The sequence below is a fragment of the Ovis canadensis genome, chromosome Y (genome assembly GCF_042477335.2).
Source record: "Ovis canadensis isolate MfBH-ARS-UI-01 breed Bighorn chromosome Y, ARS-UI_OviCan_v2, whole genome shotgun sequence".
Taxonomy (NCBI): Eukaryota; Metazoa; Chordata; class Mammalia; order Artiodactyla; family Bovidae; genus Ovis; species Ovis canadensis.
In genome coordinates this window covers 5,450,631-5,466,518 of record NC_091271.1, presented here as the reverse complement: position 1 = coordinate 5,466,518, position 15,888 = coordinate 5,450,631, and the positions used below count along the sequence as shown (strand labels likewise).

Below are 15,888 nucleotides of genomic sequence, written 5' to 3'. Positions count from 1 at the left end.
GCCGCCAGAGTCTTCCCCCTGCGAGTCACTGCCCGTCCTTAGTCACAGCCCCCAGCATGCATGCATGCCACCCATGACACGCTGAGCTTGTCACAGCGCCCCCTGACATCTTGCACAAAGTGCTTCTTCAGTCACTCAGTCGTGTCCAACTCTTTCCGACCCCACGAACCTCAGCACACCAGGCCTTCCTGCCCATCACCAACTCCCGGAACCTACCCAAACTCATGTCCATTGAGTCGGTGATGCCATCCAACCATCTCATCCTCTCTCGTCCGCTTCTCCTCCTGCGTTCAATCTCTCCCAGCATCAGGGTCTTTTCCAATGACCGACTTATTTTCACCAAAATGATGTCAACTGAATAATGAGTCAGAACCCGGGAGTCAAGAGGTTTTTTTGTCATTTGTCTGGTGGGAATGTCAGGATATTTTCCAAAGAGTCGGCTCTTCGTATCGGGTGGCCAAAGGATTGGATCCAAGGATATTTCCAAGTGGTGTGCTTTGCAGTGCGAGCAACCTGCCTTCACACCCTCGCACTGGGGCTCATTTGAGGGGATCTCTGCTCTGGGAGCCTCTCCCTACCCCACAGTGGTAGGTGGGTTCCACTCCCTTCTCTTCCTACTAACAACTCCCAGGCCACCCTAGTCAGCACTGCCAGGACCGCCCCCCCCCCCCCCGCCCCGCCACCGAACCAGCTTTTCCCAACGCACCCCCTCCCACTCTCCCAGCCTGGACCCCTGGCCTCAGAAGCCGTGCCAGGACTCCATTTCTGCACACCCTTCACCCTCAGAGGCCCCCCGAGGAAATTCTGGGGCGAGAGGACCACAGCAGCTGAGGGACGCCCTTCCTGCCCTGGGGAACCTGGGAATAAGCCCCTGCCCCCTCGGCCCTGAGGAAGCCAGCACAGACAGGAGTCTGTACACAGATTCTTACCCAACTTACACAGGCTTTCTGGTTCCCAGGTGTAAAAGGATCACTGCGGGGCTGCAGCAAAGGCAGGAAAGAGAGGACTTCTGCTGGTTCCTTTAGGGACCGACAAGGAAGACAGGAAATGGGAAGAAAGGGCGCGCGTCCCCCGTGCTCCGGTTTCCGTCTTTGTAAACACAGGTCCGATCCCTGGGTCAGGAAGATGCCCTGGGGGAGGGCATGGCAACCCATTCCAGGATTCTTACCTGGAGACTCCCATGGACAGAGGGGCCTGGTGGGCTACAGTCCATGGGGTTGAAGGAGGAAACAGACAGAGCTGGACTCCGTCTTAGGCCAGGCTTAGAAGATAAGGCTACATGCAAGGTCACCCTCCCAATGGACGCTGAACATTGCATCCTGGTGTCTATGGAAATGGCATACCAATGGAAAACCAGACCCCCCCCCCCCCTCCGATAAAAGAGCCTCAGTACTTGGACTCTCAGTCGCCTAAAAGACTATGCTAATTATCTCTGTAACAGAACAAAGTCGTAAATTCCGTTATGTTTATTGGGATATGACCACAGGCCTGTTGATAAATGTCCACTGTTTAACTATCTAGGCTTATGACACATGAATCGTGGGTTACCTTTGTATCTTGCTTTTCCTTTGATCAGACTAGTTTCAGGGAATTTGGGGAGGCAGATTTGGGCATGTACACTTAGGGTATATCAGGTTTTCACAAAAACTGATCAACGTCCTTGGCTAAGAGGAGACTCTGCCTTGGACCCGCCAGTGTAATCAGCTGCACTCCACCATCTGCACTGTCCTTCTGAGTGAGTTTTTCTCCCAGAACACGGGGCCACAGCAGGGTTGCAGAGTCGGACAGGACTGAAGAGACGTAGCACGCACGCATGCAGGTTGAGGGCTTCCCTGGTGGCTCACGGGTAAAGAATCTGCCTGCTGGTGCAGGAGACACGGGTTCCATCCCTGATTCGGGAAGACCGCACATGGCACAGAGCAAGGAAACCCGAGCCCCACGGGTACTGACCCCATGTGCCTGCCCTAGAACCCTAGCTTTGCAACAAGAGAAGTCACTGGAATGGCAAGCCCAACCACCACCACTAGAAAGGAGCCCCCGCTCGCTGCACATAGAGAAAGCCCAAACACAGTGCCAAGAACCCAGCGCAGACACACGTAATAAACCATTTTTTTTTTCAACAGGTAAAGCTGAAACAGTGAGGTTTTCTTCTGAGTAACAACAACACTGTTCACCCCAACTTTCAAAATGTTTCTAGAAGCGCTGAGCATTCTCCCTCCTCCCACAGCTCAATAACCAGCTGTCACGTGAGTGCAGGGAGCCAAGCCCCGAAGCCAGCGAAAGTGGCTTTGCGGGTGATACTGGGAGAGTGGAAAGGGGTGATGTGCACGCTGCCTTGCTCCTTGGCCGGTGTGCAACACACACGCTTTTATTGCAGATCATAAACACTGCACAATTATAAATCATAGTTTGACTTCCAAATACACAATAGTGAAATCAAACAAATGCAGCTGAGTTATTTACTACTTTCAAAGCTACTGTGGCTCACAACAGATGCCTGCAAACGGACCAGGAACACGACTTCCACTTATAATTTGGATTCCAAGGCACCACACAACTTCAAATTGATATCTAAATAGACTATTGGGATACAACTTCTTTGTCAACTAATTTTTATCAACTTTCTTTTATTTACAGTATATCTCTTGCAAAGGAAGAGGAGAGGAGGAAGGGAGAAAAGTGAGGAGGAAGGGGAGAAGACAAAGAAGGAAAAACAGCAGCAACAGCAGAATTTGCCAAGCATGGTGCTGACCAACCGGCCTTGAGGAGACAGGCAGGTAACCTGAGCCGTGCGTCTCCGTAACAACATCAAGAACAGCACCCGAGTAATGCTAACACTGATTGACTAACACACATGCATAGCAGTCCTCAGGGCAGGAAGACACCCTTGTGAGGGTGTCTATTAAAGGGCTTGAGTGTCTTTTGCTGTTCAGTCGCTCAGCGGTGTCAGGCTCTTTTCAACCTCGTGGACTGCAGCACACCAGGCTTCCCTGTCCACCACCAACTCCCGGAGTTTCCTCAAACTCATGTCCATCGAGCCGGTGATGCCATCCAGCCATCTCATCCTCTGTTGTCCCCTTCTCCTCCCGCCCTCAATCTTTCCCAATATCAGCGTCTTTTCCAAGGAGTCAGCTCTTTGCATCAGGTGGTCAAAGTCTCCTGAATGTTGAACATCGTGTTTAGAATAATGATGTTCAGGGCTTCCCTGGGGGCCCAATAGTTAAGAATCCGCCTGCCAATGCAGGAGACACGAATTCAAACCCCAGTCCAGGAAGATCCTACAAGCTGCAGCGTAAGTAAACCCGTGCACCACGATTACTGAAGCCTGAGCGTCTAGAGCCCACGCTCCACAACCAGAGAAGTCACCGCAAGGAGGAGCCTGCCAACCTCAGCTAGAGAATCGCCCTGACTTGCTGCAACTAGAGAAAGCCCACGCACAGCGAAGAAGACCCACCGCAGCCTGCGTAAGTCAGTAAAGAAAGAACGACGATGCTTAAAGGCAGATGAGAGGGCTGAAGTCTGACCCATCCTTTCACTCACTCATCTTATGGTCCGACTGCTGGGTCAAACCTAAAGAGAACCCAGCCCCCGCTGGCCTCTGATGGGATCGCGTTTCTGAGACTTCAGAGCAGAGGAGGAAACCCTGGACTTCTGGGACTCAGAGAAGTCAGCTGTACTCCAGAGGCCTCTGGGGGACCTACATGCTGGACACCCCCACCCTGGTGATGGCTGACACCCAAATATCATCCAAGCCAGCCCGACTGACGCCTGCTGACCTGTGTGCCTGGATGGTCACCAGATGTGTGCCCATCTTAATCAAGAGCTCAGAGATACTCAGCAAGACAAAGGATGTGTGGCCACCTGATTTTTGGCAGGGAGGCTAGAGTTTGGGTGATAAAAGGAGGTGAAGAAATGGACTATATTGCTTGGACTTCCCTGGTGGTCCAGTGGTTAGGACTTGGCGCTTTCACTGCCAAGGGCCCAGGTTCAATCCCTGGTCAGGGAACTAAGATCTCATAAACCTGGTCACAGAACTAAGATCTCATAAACCTGGTCACAGAACTAAGATCTCACAAGCCATGCAGCACAGCTGATAGGAACAGAATGAAGGGACAAAAAAGGCAATTAAATGGTTAATCCCACGAGGGGATTATACACGGAAAACTATGGGAAACTCCTGTACGTTAATGATTCCTCAAGAAAGCAGGCTGGCTTAACCCCAAAACCAAGCTGGCTTGCTTAGCAACAAAAGCACGCTACAGAAGCACGGGACGCACCCCTAAACTACGAAACAACGGCGGCAGGAGCCCCACATCTTGTCCCGGGAGCTCAGTGAGTTCAGCTCAGTTCAGTTGCTCAGTCGTGTCCGACCCTTTGCAACCCATGGACTGCAGCAAGCCAGGCCTCCCTGTCCATCACCGACTCAGTAAGTTAACGACTCTCAAAACAGGCTCTGTGCACGTAAGAAAAAATCATTTAAGGGAAGGTGACTTCTCAAAATGAAAAGACCCTCGTTGTACTCGGACCTGAAATTATTTCTCCAAAGTGCTTTACGACAGTCCCGGCCTGAACACACGGGGACAAATTTCCCTGCCCTACCTGGGGGAGGAACTGATGATGGAAACCACATATATTCAAGAGTCAAAGGTCTTCTCCCCCAACCCCTTCCTCTGAGTATAAAACTGCAGCCCACCGAGTTCTCAGGGTGGCATTTCTTGCCCACCCGCTTGGAAGCCTCAGAAGCATCCTATTCCATGAAATCATTCTTACCTACCACTTTGCTCTCGCTGAATTCTCCTCTGCTCTGACATGAAGGACCGGGGTTACCAGAGCTCCTCGGAGCCCCTTGAAATGACACAAGTTGGTTTAGCAGCCAGGGGGGAAAAAAAAGGACTATATTTGCAAATAACTCCCAGTTGTGAGTGAGAGGAGATAAAAATAATGAATATCCATATTGAGGTAATTCGGGAGAAAATGCATGAAATATACCCCCATCTCTTCCACAAGTCAGCTCCTGGAAGGATTGCTTCCTCCCGTCCTGTTCCTCCTGTCCCGAACGTGCTCCCGTGTCCAGCCCACTGCCTCTGCTGAGGCCTCACCTTGCCCATTGCCACACAACACCACACTGAGTCACCCCCAGGAGCCACTTTCTGTGTCCCCTGTGCCTGTATGTGCTGAGTTGCTCAGTCTGACTGCGACCCCATGGACTGTAGCCCCGCCAGGGATTCCAGGCAAGAATAATGGAGTGGGTTGCCATTTCCTCCTCTGGGGCATCTTCCCCACCCAGGAATCGAACCCGCACCTCCTGCGTTGGCACTAAGCCACCAGGGAAGCCCCACCGTCCCCCACAGAGAATCCCTGCAGTGAACTGGGTCTCCTCTGTGCCAAGGTGGCTCCTGATGGAAGCTCTCGAGGGGGAAGGGCAGCCCGCCTCCTCTCCAGCAGTTCAACTCAGCCGGGCATTCCCGCTTCCTCCTGTTCACAGGGACCAACCTCCCACACTGCTCTGCTCCAAGATCTCCACGGCAAGAAGGGCAAGCGCCCCTCTGCCTGTGGCTTCCCTTGCTATCAGCCTTCCTGCGCCCTTTCCCGCCACAGGCCACTTCCAACGAGAATCAGGCTCCGCATCACTTTAACAGGTTCCAGTGGTCACGTATGGATGTGAGAGCTGGACCATAAAGAAAGCTGAGCGCCAAAGAATCGATGTTTTTGAACTGCGGTGTTCGAGAAGACTCTTGAGAGTCCCTTGGCCTGCAAGGAGATCCGGCCAGTCCACCCTAAAGGAGATCAATACTGAATACTCATTGGAAGGACTGATGCTGAAGCTGAAGCTCCAATAGTCTGGCCACCTGATGTGAAGAACCGACTCATTGGAAAAGACCCTGATGCTGGGAAAGACTGAAGGCGGGAGGAGAAGGGGACGACAGAGGAGGAGACGGTTGGATGGCATCGCCGACTCGATGGACGTGAGTCTGAGCAAGCTCTGGGAGTCGGTGGTGGACAGGGAGGCCTGGCGTGCTGCAGTCCATGCGGTCCCAAAGAGTCGGACACGACTGAGCGAGTGGACAACAAGGACAAACGTGTGAAACAGAGGCGGTGGGAAGCCGCTGTGTTGCACAGGAAGCTGAGCTTCGCGCTCTGCGATGACCTAGAGTGGTGGGCTGGGCTGCGGGCTGGGAGGGAAGCTCAAGAGGGAGGGCATGCATGTATACTTGTGGCTGGTTCCCAGGTGTGCAGCGGAAACTAACACGACATTATAGGGCAGTTATTGCTGTTCAGCTGGTGAGTCATGTCCGACCCCACGGACGGCAGCACGCCAGGCTCCTCTGTCCTTCACCAGCTCCCTCAGTTTCCTCAAACTCATGTCCGTGGAGTCAGTGAGGCCATTCAACCACCTCATCCTGTGTCGTCCCCTTCTCCTCCCGCCTTCCATCTTTCCCACCATCAGGGTCTTTTTGCATCAGGTGGCCAAAGGATCGAAACTTCAGCATCACTTCTTCCGATTATATGCCAACTTAAAATAAAATGAACTGCGGGTTCTCTGGTGGCTCAGTGGTAAAGAATCCACCTGCCAAAGCAGGAGACAGGGGTTCAATTCCTGGTCCAGGGAAGATCCCACATGCCTCGAAGCAACTAAGCCTGTGTGCCACAACTTGTGAGCCTGTCTTTGGAGCCTGGCAACTGCAACTACTGAAGCCCAGGAGCCGTAGGGCCTGTGATCCATGACCAGAGGACCCCTGTGAGCACGGCAACTAGAAATGAGCCACCGCTTGCAGCAACTAGAGAGAAGCCTCAGCAGCGACGCAGACGCAGCACGGCCACCGATAAAGAAAGAAAATTGTAAAAAAAAAAAAAAACCCAGTGAAATAAAATATTTAGAAACAGAAAAAATCAAAAATAGAATAAACAGCTCTTTCCTTCCTTGCCTCCTGTACCTGCCTAAAGTTTTTACGCAGAGAGACTCTTCACTGAAATCACGGGGTCTGCAAACTAGCCCAAGGAGGACCAGATGCAGGCCCTGCTATTTATTTTACGGCCCAAGAGATAAAGAATATTTTTTAAATCTTTTTTTTAATCATTGAAGAAAATCAAAAGCACACTTAGTGGCACATGCAAATTATTGACACTGAAATTTCAGTCAACAGCCTTTTGACGAGCACACGGACACCCTCATGGCTCAGGCGCTATCGGTAAAAGCTTCTGCAGCGCAGTGCAGAGCGGAGTGCTTGCAAAGACTAAAGTATTCACTGTCCACACAGAACAGGAAAAGCCTGCCGATCCCAGCCTCAAAGGTAACCCTCCACTCTCTCTATTCCAGGACTTAAGTTAAGACTTGACCGGCTGGCCGCCCAGCTTTCCTTTTGGTGTGCAAAGCAGGCCGCAAATCCCCTTTCTCGAGAAAGCCTGCCTTTCAGGATCACCAGCTTCACCTCAGGCTCTCAAAAAGATAGTTGGGCTTTTGGGGTGGAGGTGAACGATGACCTCATTATTTCTTCTTTCCACTCCTGCTTTAGAAATCCTTATCGGGCATTTTAGATAATGGATGATTACGGCTCCCCGCAGGGGGCTGGGGGGTGGGGAGGCTGAGCCCAAGGACAAGCAAGAGCAACAGGGCTATTTTTCATCAACCATCACCTTCAGTGCAAACGCGAAATAAACTATCACCTTCAGTGCAAACACAAATGATACCGTGGAGGGCAGGGAGGAGTATAACAGTCAACAGGGCAGGGGCTGTGGGGCTTAAGGAGACGGGAACAAATGAGGGCTGAACAAGACCCCATAGGGCTGAGGAGGATGGCAGGGGGGAGGGGACACAGGAGGGAAGGGTGTAGCTCCCCCCACCCAGAATAATGGAAGCAAAAGTCTCAGAACCGAGAGGCGGGGGTGAGGAGTGAAGCTCCTGTTGTTCCTCCAGGAGCTGGATGCTATCTGCAGACTAGGAGATCCCGCGAAGGATCAAAACACACCGACCCCTTAAAAGGCAAGTGGTTAAACAAAAAAATCATTCCAAATTCACAGAACCTTGATGAACTCATCAGTGGTAAAGGCTGATAGCAAGCACTGTTCCTCCCAGCTGTTACAGGTCATGGTGAGTGTAAATTTTGCAGGTGTTTGAAAAAAAATTTTTAAAGGCAAGTGATTACTCTTCCCTCATGTTCTGAAGCAGATGAACCAATGTTGCAATCACTCCAGATACATTCTGTCCAAGTGCTAAAGGGGATGCGATAAGTCTTGCAACCAAGGTGCTCAGATTTAACTGCCTGCAGGCAGCAAGTGAGAGAAACTCAGGAAACATATGCAACTAAATGACACCCTATACACCTTAATGATACCCTATCTCATGAACGCAAGGACAAACACAAACGAGAAGGACCATGAAGAGAGGGCTGGGGGAAAGGGCAACACGAGCATCGGGACAGCCTCTTCCTGTCTCGTTTTCCCCACTCTGCTTTTTCCGAGCTAGGTGCTCTGTGAACCCTTGTGTCTTTAACGCTTCGGTTTGAGGGTTTGTTTTTTTTTTTTTTGGCAGCCCCCTCTAATTCCCACTTAGGGCTTCCCCGGTGGCTGAGCTGGTAAAGAGTCCGCCTGCAATGCAGGAGACCCCCGGTTTGATTCCTGGGTCCAGAAGATGCCCTGGAGAAGGGACAGGCTACCCACTCCAGTATTCTTGGGCTTCCCTTGTGGCTCAGCTGGTAAACAACTGCCTGCAATACGGGAGACCTGGGTTCGATCCCTGGGTTGGGAAGGTTCCCCTGGAGAAGGGAAAGGCTACCCACTCAGACATGGCTTCAATCCCTGTGTTGGGAAGATCCCCTGGAGGAAGAGCATGGCAGCCCCTTCCAGTATTCCTGCCTGGGAAATCCCGTGGGCAGAGGAGCCTGGAGAGCAAGTCGATGGGGTCTCAGAGAGTCCGACACGACTCGAGCAGCTGAGCAGGCACACGCACACTTGATAAACAGCACTGCAATGAACTCTCCAAGGTACGCAATTCCCAGGGGCTTCCCTGGGGGCTCACTGGGTAAGAAACCTGCCTGCCAATGCCAGGGACACAGCTTCCGTCCCTGGTCCAGGAAGATCCCACATGCCTCAGAGCAACTGAGCCCCATGCACCAAAACTACCGAGCCTGTGCTCAGAAGCCACGAGAGAAGCCACTGCAGGGAGAAGGCCACAGAGTGGAACACAGTGTAAAAAGATACGCAATCCTCAATAGGGAATCTCAAAGGAACGAAAATGAGTCCATAAGCGGTCATGATTGCGACCACATAAAATAGGAAATCACGGGCAGTGTAGTCTACCTCAATTTATAGAGCAGATGTTGGTGTTGGAGAAGACTCTTGAGAGTCCCTTGGACTGCAAGGAGATCCAACCAGTCCATCAAAGGAAATCAGTTATGAATATTCATTGGAAGGACGGATGCTGAAGCTGAAACTCCAATCCTTTGGCCAACCTGATTCAAGGAATTGACTCATTGGAAAAGACCCTGATGCTAGGAAAGATTGAAGGCAGGAGGAGAAGGGGATGTCAGAGGATGAGATGGTTGGATGGCATCACCGACTTGACGGACATGAGTCTGAGCAAGCTTTGGGAGTTGGTGATGGACAGGGAGGCCTGGCGTGCTGCAGTCCATAGGGTCGCCAAGAGTCGGACACAACCGAGTGACTGAACTGAACTGAACTGATAGAGCAGATGTGTTTTGAACTACTGAGTGAAAATAAAGATACACAGATTCTTCCCAGGATTCCTTTATAGAAAGAACTACCTGCAGACCCTTGCAGAATGCATCTGAGCACCATGACAGAAAGACAGGAGCTAAGAAAATGTCAGGTGATTTTTTTTTTTTTCCATTGGACACCTTCCAACCTGAGGGGCTCATCTTCCAGCGTCATCTCTTTTCCCCTCTTCACCCTGAGAAGGCAATGGCACCCCACTACAGCACTCTTGCCTGGAAAATCCCATGGACGGAGGAGCCTGGAAGGCTGCAGTCCATGGGGGCGCTGAGGGTCGGACACAACTGAGCGACTTCACTTTCATGCATTGGAGAAGGCAATGGCAACCCACTCCAGTGTTCCTGCCTGGAGAATCCCAGGGATGGGGGAGCCTGGTAGGCTGCTGTCTATGGGGTCGCACAGAGTCGGACACGACTGAAGCGAATTAGCAGGCAATACTGGAGTGGTTTGCCATTCCATCCTCCAGGGGATCACAGTTTGTCAGAACTCTCCACTATGACTTGTCCATCTTGGCTGGTCCCACACGGCATGGCTCATAGCTTCGCTGAGTCATACAAGCTTTGCCATGACCAGGCGGTGATCCATGAAGAGGCCCAGAAGAGATAGTGCTGATTTATTATGCACTGCAATAGCAAATTAAAAAAAAAATTTTTTTTAACCAGTTAATCGTAAAGGAAATCAGTCCTGAATACTCATTGGAAGGACTGATGCTGAAGCTGAAGCTCCAATCCTTTGGCCACCTGATGCAAAGAGCTGACTCATTGGAAAAGACCCTGATGCTGGGAAAGATTGGAGGCAGGAAGAGAAGGGGACGTCAGAGAATGAGATGGTTAGAAGGCATCACCGACTCGATGGACATGAGTTTGAGCAAGCTCTGGGAGTTGGTGATGGGCAGGGAAGCCTGATGTGCTGCCGTCCATGGGGTCAAAAAGAATCGGACACGACTGAACTGAACTGATCCTTTTTTTCCCCTTCAATTTTGGCTGTGCCGGGCCTTCATTGCAGCATGCGGGCTTTCTCGAGTTGCAGTACGTGGGCCCATTGTCCTGCACCCTGTGGGAACTTAGTTAATTGACCAGGTATTGAACCCTCAGCCCGTGCATTGGAAAGCGGATTCAACCGCCGGACCACTTGGGAAGTCCCCTGGAAAGGATATTTTCATGTGTACTATCCACCTAACCTGTTAATCTTATACACATTTTCTGTCATTAGCTCACATTTATGACTTAACACTCAAGAATCATGAAAAATAAAACACAAATTCTGCACAACTAAATGTCATTCCTGAGTGAAACGTGCTTTAATCTTCTAAAACTGGTAGCCCAACTTTGATCCAGAGATGGGCCCCAGTTATAAATTGCAGGATACATGCTTTCTGGCTGATTCACTAACTTGGAGATCAACCAGGCAGCAAATCTGAAAACAGACCAAGAGGGGGGTGTTTGCCAAGGGCTTCTTAGAAGGCAAACATCACAGCCCTGAGCTTAATTCCAACACCACAGGCTTAAGGAAAGACTCTGCCAAAATTGGAGTCAAGCAGAGAATCACAGCCCTGGAGAAAAAACCCCAAGGAATGGTTTCCAGGAAGAACAAGTCCTAAGGAGGTCTTCGATGCCTGGCCACACTGTATACTGTGTTTGAGACGATGTCTGTGTTTTTTTTAGTCAGGTGGATGTAAACTGCTGGCCAGAAAAATCTGTGCAATGTCATAGCAATCCAGCCCCTTGGCTGGATTTCCAATATCCAGCGTGTCTCTGGGCACGTAGCAGCAATACGACACGCGTTCCTTTCCCACCCTTTTCTGAGAAGCCGTTGCGAGTCCTGGATGGTTTTGGAAGATCATGGTCATCCAGATGACGTCTCTATTTATTCTGCCTTTAAGCTTCGTGCTTGAAGACACCGGGTCTGCTCAAGGGCTTGCGGCTCTCCAGCAACCTGGAATGTTACGCTGAATGGACTGGGTTCTCTCTGCATGTGGATCATTAATTAACCAAGGTTCCAGTTAGGCTTCCCTGGTGTCTCAGCAAGCAAAGAAACTGCCTGCAATGCAGGAGTCACGGGGGATGCAGGTTCAATGCCTCGGTCGGGAAGATCCCCCTGGAGGAGGGCATGGCAACCCACTCCAGTATTCTTGCCTGGAAAATCCCATGGACAGAGGAAGCCTGGTGGGCTACAGTCCATGGGGTTGCACTGAGTCAGACACGACTGAAGCAACTGAGCGCGCACACACACCATCCTGAAGGAATAAAGACTGCTTGCGTGTAATTTTTTTAAGTATTTTTTTTTTTAATGTGGACTATTTTTAAAGCCTTTATTGACTTCGTTACAATATCGCTTGTGTTCTATGTTTTGGTTTCCTGGCCACGAGGCATCTGGGATCTTAACTCCCTGACCAGGGATTGAACCTGAACCCCCTGGGTTGGAAGGCAAAGTCTCAAGTTTCCCCAGCTTCTGCAGAAAGTTGCACTGTATTCCCAAGCTGAGCTCCATCCAAAGTCCAGGTGTATCATGTTTTCTAGATACTCTGCGCTCTATAGACACCCATTCAGCGGTACTTACCTTGCGTGTCCTTCTGCAACAGAATCCTTCCCTAAATATCATTTTGTGGGTGTCCAAAGAGGTGGCAAATATTCAATGATTCTTTAGGAAACAGCTCGGAAAGTTGTGATTAAAAAAAAAAAAATTCAACCGAATACTAATTTGACTGCAGTGCCTTTTTATTATTCAAGGACAAACGTAATCATTTTTTAAAAGAGTTCTAATCTTCATCATCTATAAAACCTATGAAAGCCTTAAACATTACTGTCTTACCATCAAATGGCATACATGGGGGAAAAAAAACTACACGCAATTTTACTACTAAAGGAAATGAAAATTACTACTGGAGTCATAAAATCATTATTACTATTCATGTTAATGCCTCATGAATAAAGTTCTACAAGAGAAATGGGTATGTATTGAGATTTAAAGCAAGGGCTATATACTTTTATGACATCTTTAAATTCACACGGAACTCTGTAGCTGGCTACTTTCTTACACACATACACACATCAGCTCTCTGTGAAGGTCCCCAAGTAACACCATGGAAGCCTCACTTTTCCCGCTACCTCTTCATGGATGGTTTGGCTGAAAGTCACGTGTCACAGTGAACTTGCTGAGGATCAACAGTTCAAAGGTCAACCTGGCACCCACACCCAAGACGTCCATTTCCAAGTCACATGCCCTTTCCCTTTTTTTTTTTTTACTTAATTTGTAAAGAATTTCTCTTGTGTGAAATGTACGTGGAGCCAAATCACCTCTGTCGCTAAAAGTACTGTTGTGTAACTTTCAGGCTTGTAAAAAGTCTACCTGAAAAAAGCTATTCATTAATGTTATTTCTTTTTGGCTGTGCTGGGTCTTCGTTGCCGGGGGGGGGGGGCGCTTTTCTCCAGTTTCGGAGAGCCAGGGGCTGCGCTTCATCTCGGTGCATGGACTCCTCTCTGGGGTGTCCTCTCCTGTTGAGGAGCCCAGGTTCAATAGTTGTGGCACACGGGCTTAGATGCCCCGTGGCAGGTGGGATCGTCCTGGGTCAGGGATCGTACCCACGTCACCGGCAGTAGCAGACGGATCCTTTACCACTGAGCCACCAGGGAAGCCCGTAAAAGGTCTATTCGAACTATTAAAAATGATGGCTACTTCACTTACAATGTGAAAAGTTCAGAGATTTAATGTAATGATTGTGCATCAGATTTTATTTCCACTCTCTTTTATAACTGGTTACCAGTTTCTCTGGGCTTCCCTGGTGGCTCAGATGGTAAAGAATCTGCCTGCACTGCAGGAGACCCGTGCTTGACCCCTGGGTGGGGAAGACCCCCTGGAGGAGGGCATGGCAGCCCGCTCCAGTCTTCTTGCCTGGAGAACTGCATGGCGAGAGCTGGACACGACTGAGCGACCAACACTCTCACGTCTCTTCCACCAATTTCTCCGCCCTTGCTTTGCTGCTGTCCGGTCGCCAGGTCATGTCCCACTCTCTGTGAGCCCACAGACCGTACCACGCCAGGCTTCCCTGTCCACAATCCCGCAGACTTTGCTCAAACTCAGGTCCATGGAATCGGTGATGCCATCCAACCATCTCATCCTCTGTTGCCCTCTTCTCATTCTGCCTCCAATCTTTCCCAGAATCAAGGCCTTTTCCAGTGAGTTGGCTGTTCACATCCAGTGGCCAAAGTACTGGAGCTTCAGCTTTAGCATCAGTCCTTCCAATGAATATTCAGGGTTGATTGCCTCTAAGACTGACCAGTTTGATCACCCTGCAGCCCAAGGGACTCTCAGGAGTCTTCTCCAGTGGCACAGTTTGATTCTTTGAAGCTCTTCATCGATTCTTCGGCACTCTGCCTTCTTTATGGTCCAGCTCTTATATCCGTACATGCCTACTGGAAAGAGCATAGCCATGACATACAGACACCTTTGCTAAGTGGGTCTTTAAAATCTAAGCTGATACCACCATGCTGGAGTGACAAGATTCACACGTGAGGCAAGAGATAAAGTTGACATCGGGGTGGTTATCAGGATCCCAGCGTGTGTCATCTGGGCATCACACACCCAGCTGACGGAGCCTGCCTTTTCCTACTTCAGGATCCACCACGCATTATATGTTCTCCCAGCAGGATGGGTGGACAGACCACAGTCTGAGTGAGAAACCAGACTGGGGGTCCTTTTTCAAAGTGCTGTCTGAACAGAAGGGCCAGGGCCTGGAGGCAAAGGAATGAAACGGAGGAGCTTGCTTCAAATTCCATTCTAGCATCGTGCTTGCCCGCAGAGACGATGACTTGTCATCATATCACGGAGTCTATAAGCAGGGACTCCAAAGTCCCGGTGCCCCAGTGCCGGAAGTGACTGCAGCCCAGTTCCGTTAGCCTGGCCCTTATTGCCGCCGTCTGTCTGAAGCGCCTCATGCCATGAAGCCTCATGCTGTGTTTAAGCACACCAATCTTGGCCTCGTGAAGTCTTGTGGCCAGCTCTTGTGACAGCCTTCAGCCAGCCCGTCTCTCTCGCACTGGAGTGTATTTGCAACGCCAGCCTCCGTGGGTGAGCTGGAATAACACCTTGGACTTTTGGACACAACACTAAAACATCTTTTTGTTTTCCCAAGTACAATGTTGCATTGACTTTATTCACTTCTATTTTTGGCTGTACGGGGTCTTTGTGGCTGTGCATGGGCTTTCTCTAGTTGAAGAGCGCTACTAGAGGGGGTCACTCTGGTTCCGAAGCACAGGCTTCTGATGGCAGGAGCTTCTCTCGTGGTGAAGCACGGACTTTCGGAATACGGGCTTCACAGGTTCTGGTGCACGGGGCTTTTTTGCTTCTGATGGCAGCAGCTTCTGTTGTGGCAGAGCACGGATTTTCAGAACACGGGCTTCACAGGTTCTGGTACATGGGGTTTTTTTTCTTTTGCTCCACAGCATGTAAGCTGTTCCCAGACTGGGGATCAAATCTGGGTCCCCTGCCCTGGCAGGCAGATTCTGAATCACTGGACTGCCAGGGAAGTCCTGCACTTAAGAATCTTGAACCCCCAAAAAGATGGCAAAGAATCCACACACAAAAAAGGCATGAAAATACAGACTTCATTCACTCATCAGATCATTCCTTTGACACGTGCCCTGATCTCCTCCGGTCATGAAGATGATGAGGAACTGAAGCTGTGGTACCTGCATGGACAACTGGAATTCAAGCTCTGGGTGACCCTCCACGGGGCCGTTTTGAAAATGAAGCTCGATCCTCAGCCCAGCCCACTCTATTCCCAGCCCTCTGCCTTGCAGCTGAAGGCTGATACCCATACCTGCCATGCAGCTCAACTGGCATGAACAGGGTCCCTCAGGGTGGCAACAGGAACACAGAACCTCACTTCTCTCCCTGTGGGTCCTTCCTCAGCCACCAGCCCTCATCAAACGCCATGGGATGTCCGTCCCATACCGAGAGCCTGCCCATCTTTCCTTTCTCTTTGCTTCCATCCAGATCATCCCATCCACATTTTGAAAAGTGTTCTCTTTCACGAATACACATTTTTTTGTTTCTTTTTTCGATAATGATGAACTTCTAGAAACTGCTGAGCCACGGGCCTACTTAGAGGTAAGCCTCCCTGATGACCTGCGTTTTCATTTCCTCTTTCCAAATCAGTTC

The 15,888-nt window shown here is 50.3% G+C and overlaps 1 protein-coding gene and 1 non-coding gene across 42 annotated transcripts in view; one reads left to right on the top strand and one right to left on the bottom strand.

Moving 5' to 3' along the window:
• LOC138431407 (uncharacterized) overlaps window positions 1-15,888 on the bottom strand; it is a 332,640-nt gene that overhangs the window by 286,214 nt on the left and 30,538 nt on the right. The gene's annotated exons all lie outside the window — the stretch shown is intronic.
• TRNAE-UUC (transfer RNA glutamic acid (anticodon UUC)) lies at window positions 3,934-4,006 on the top strand. Its single transcript has one exon. It is a non-coding gene; the product is annotated as a tRNA-Glu (tRNA).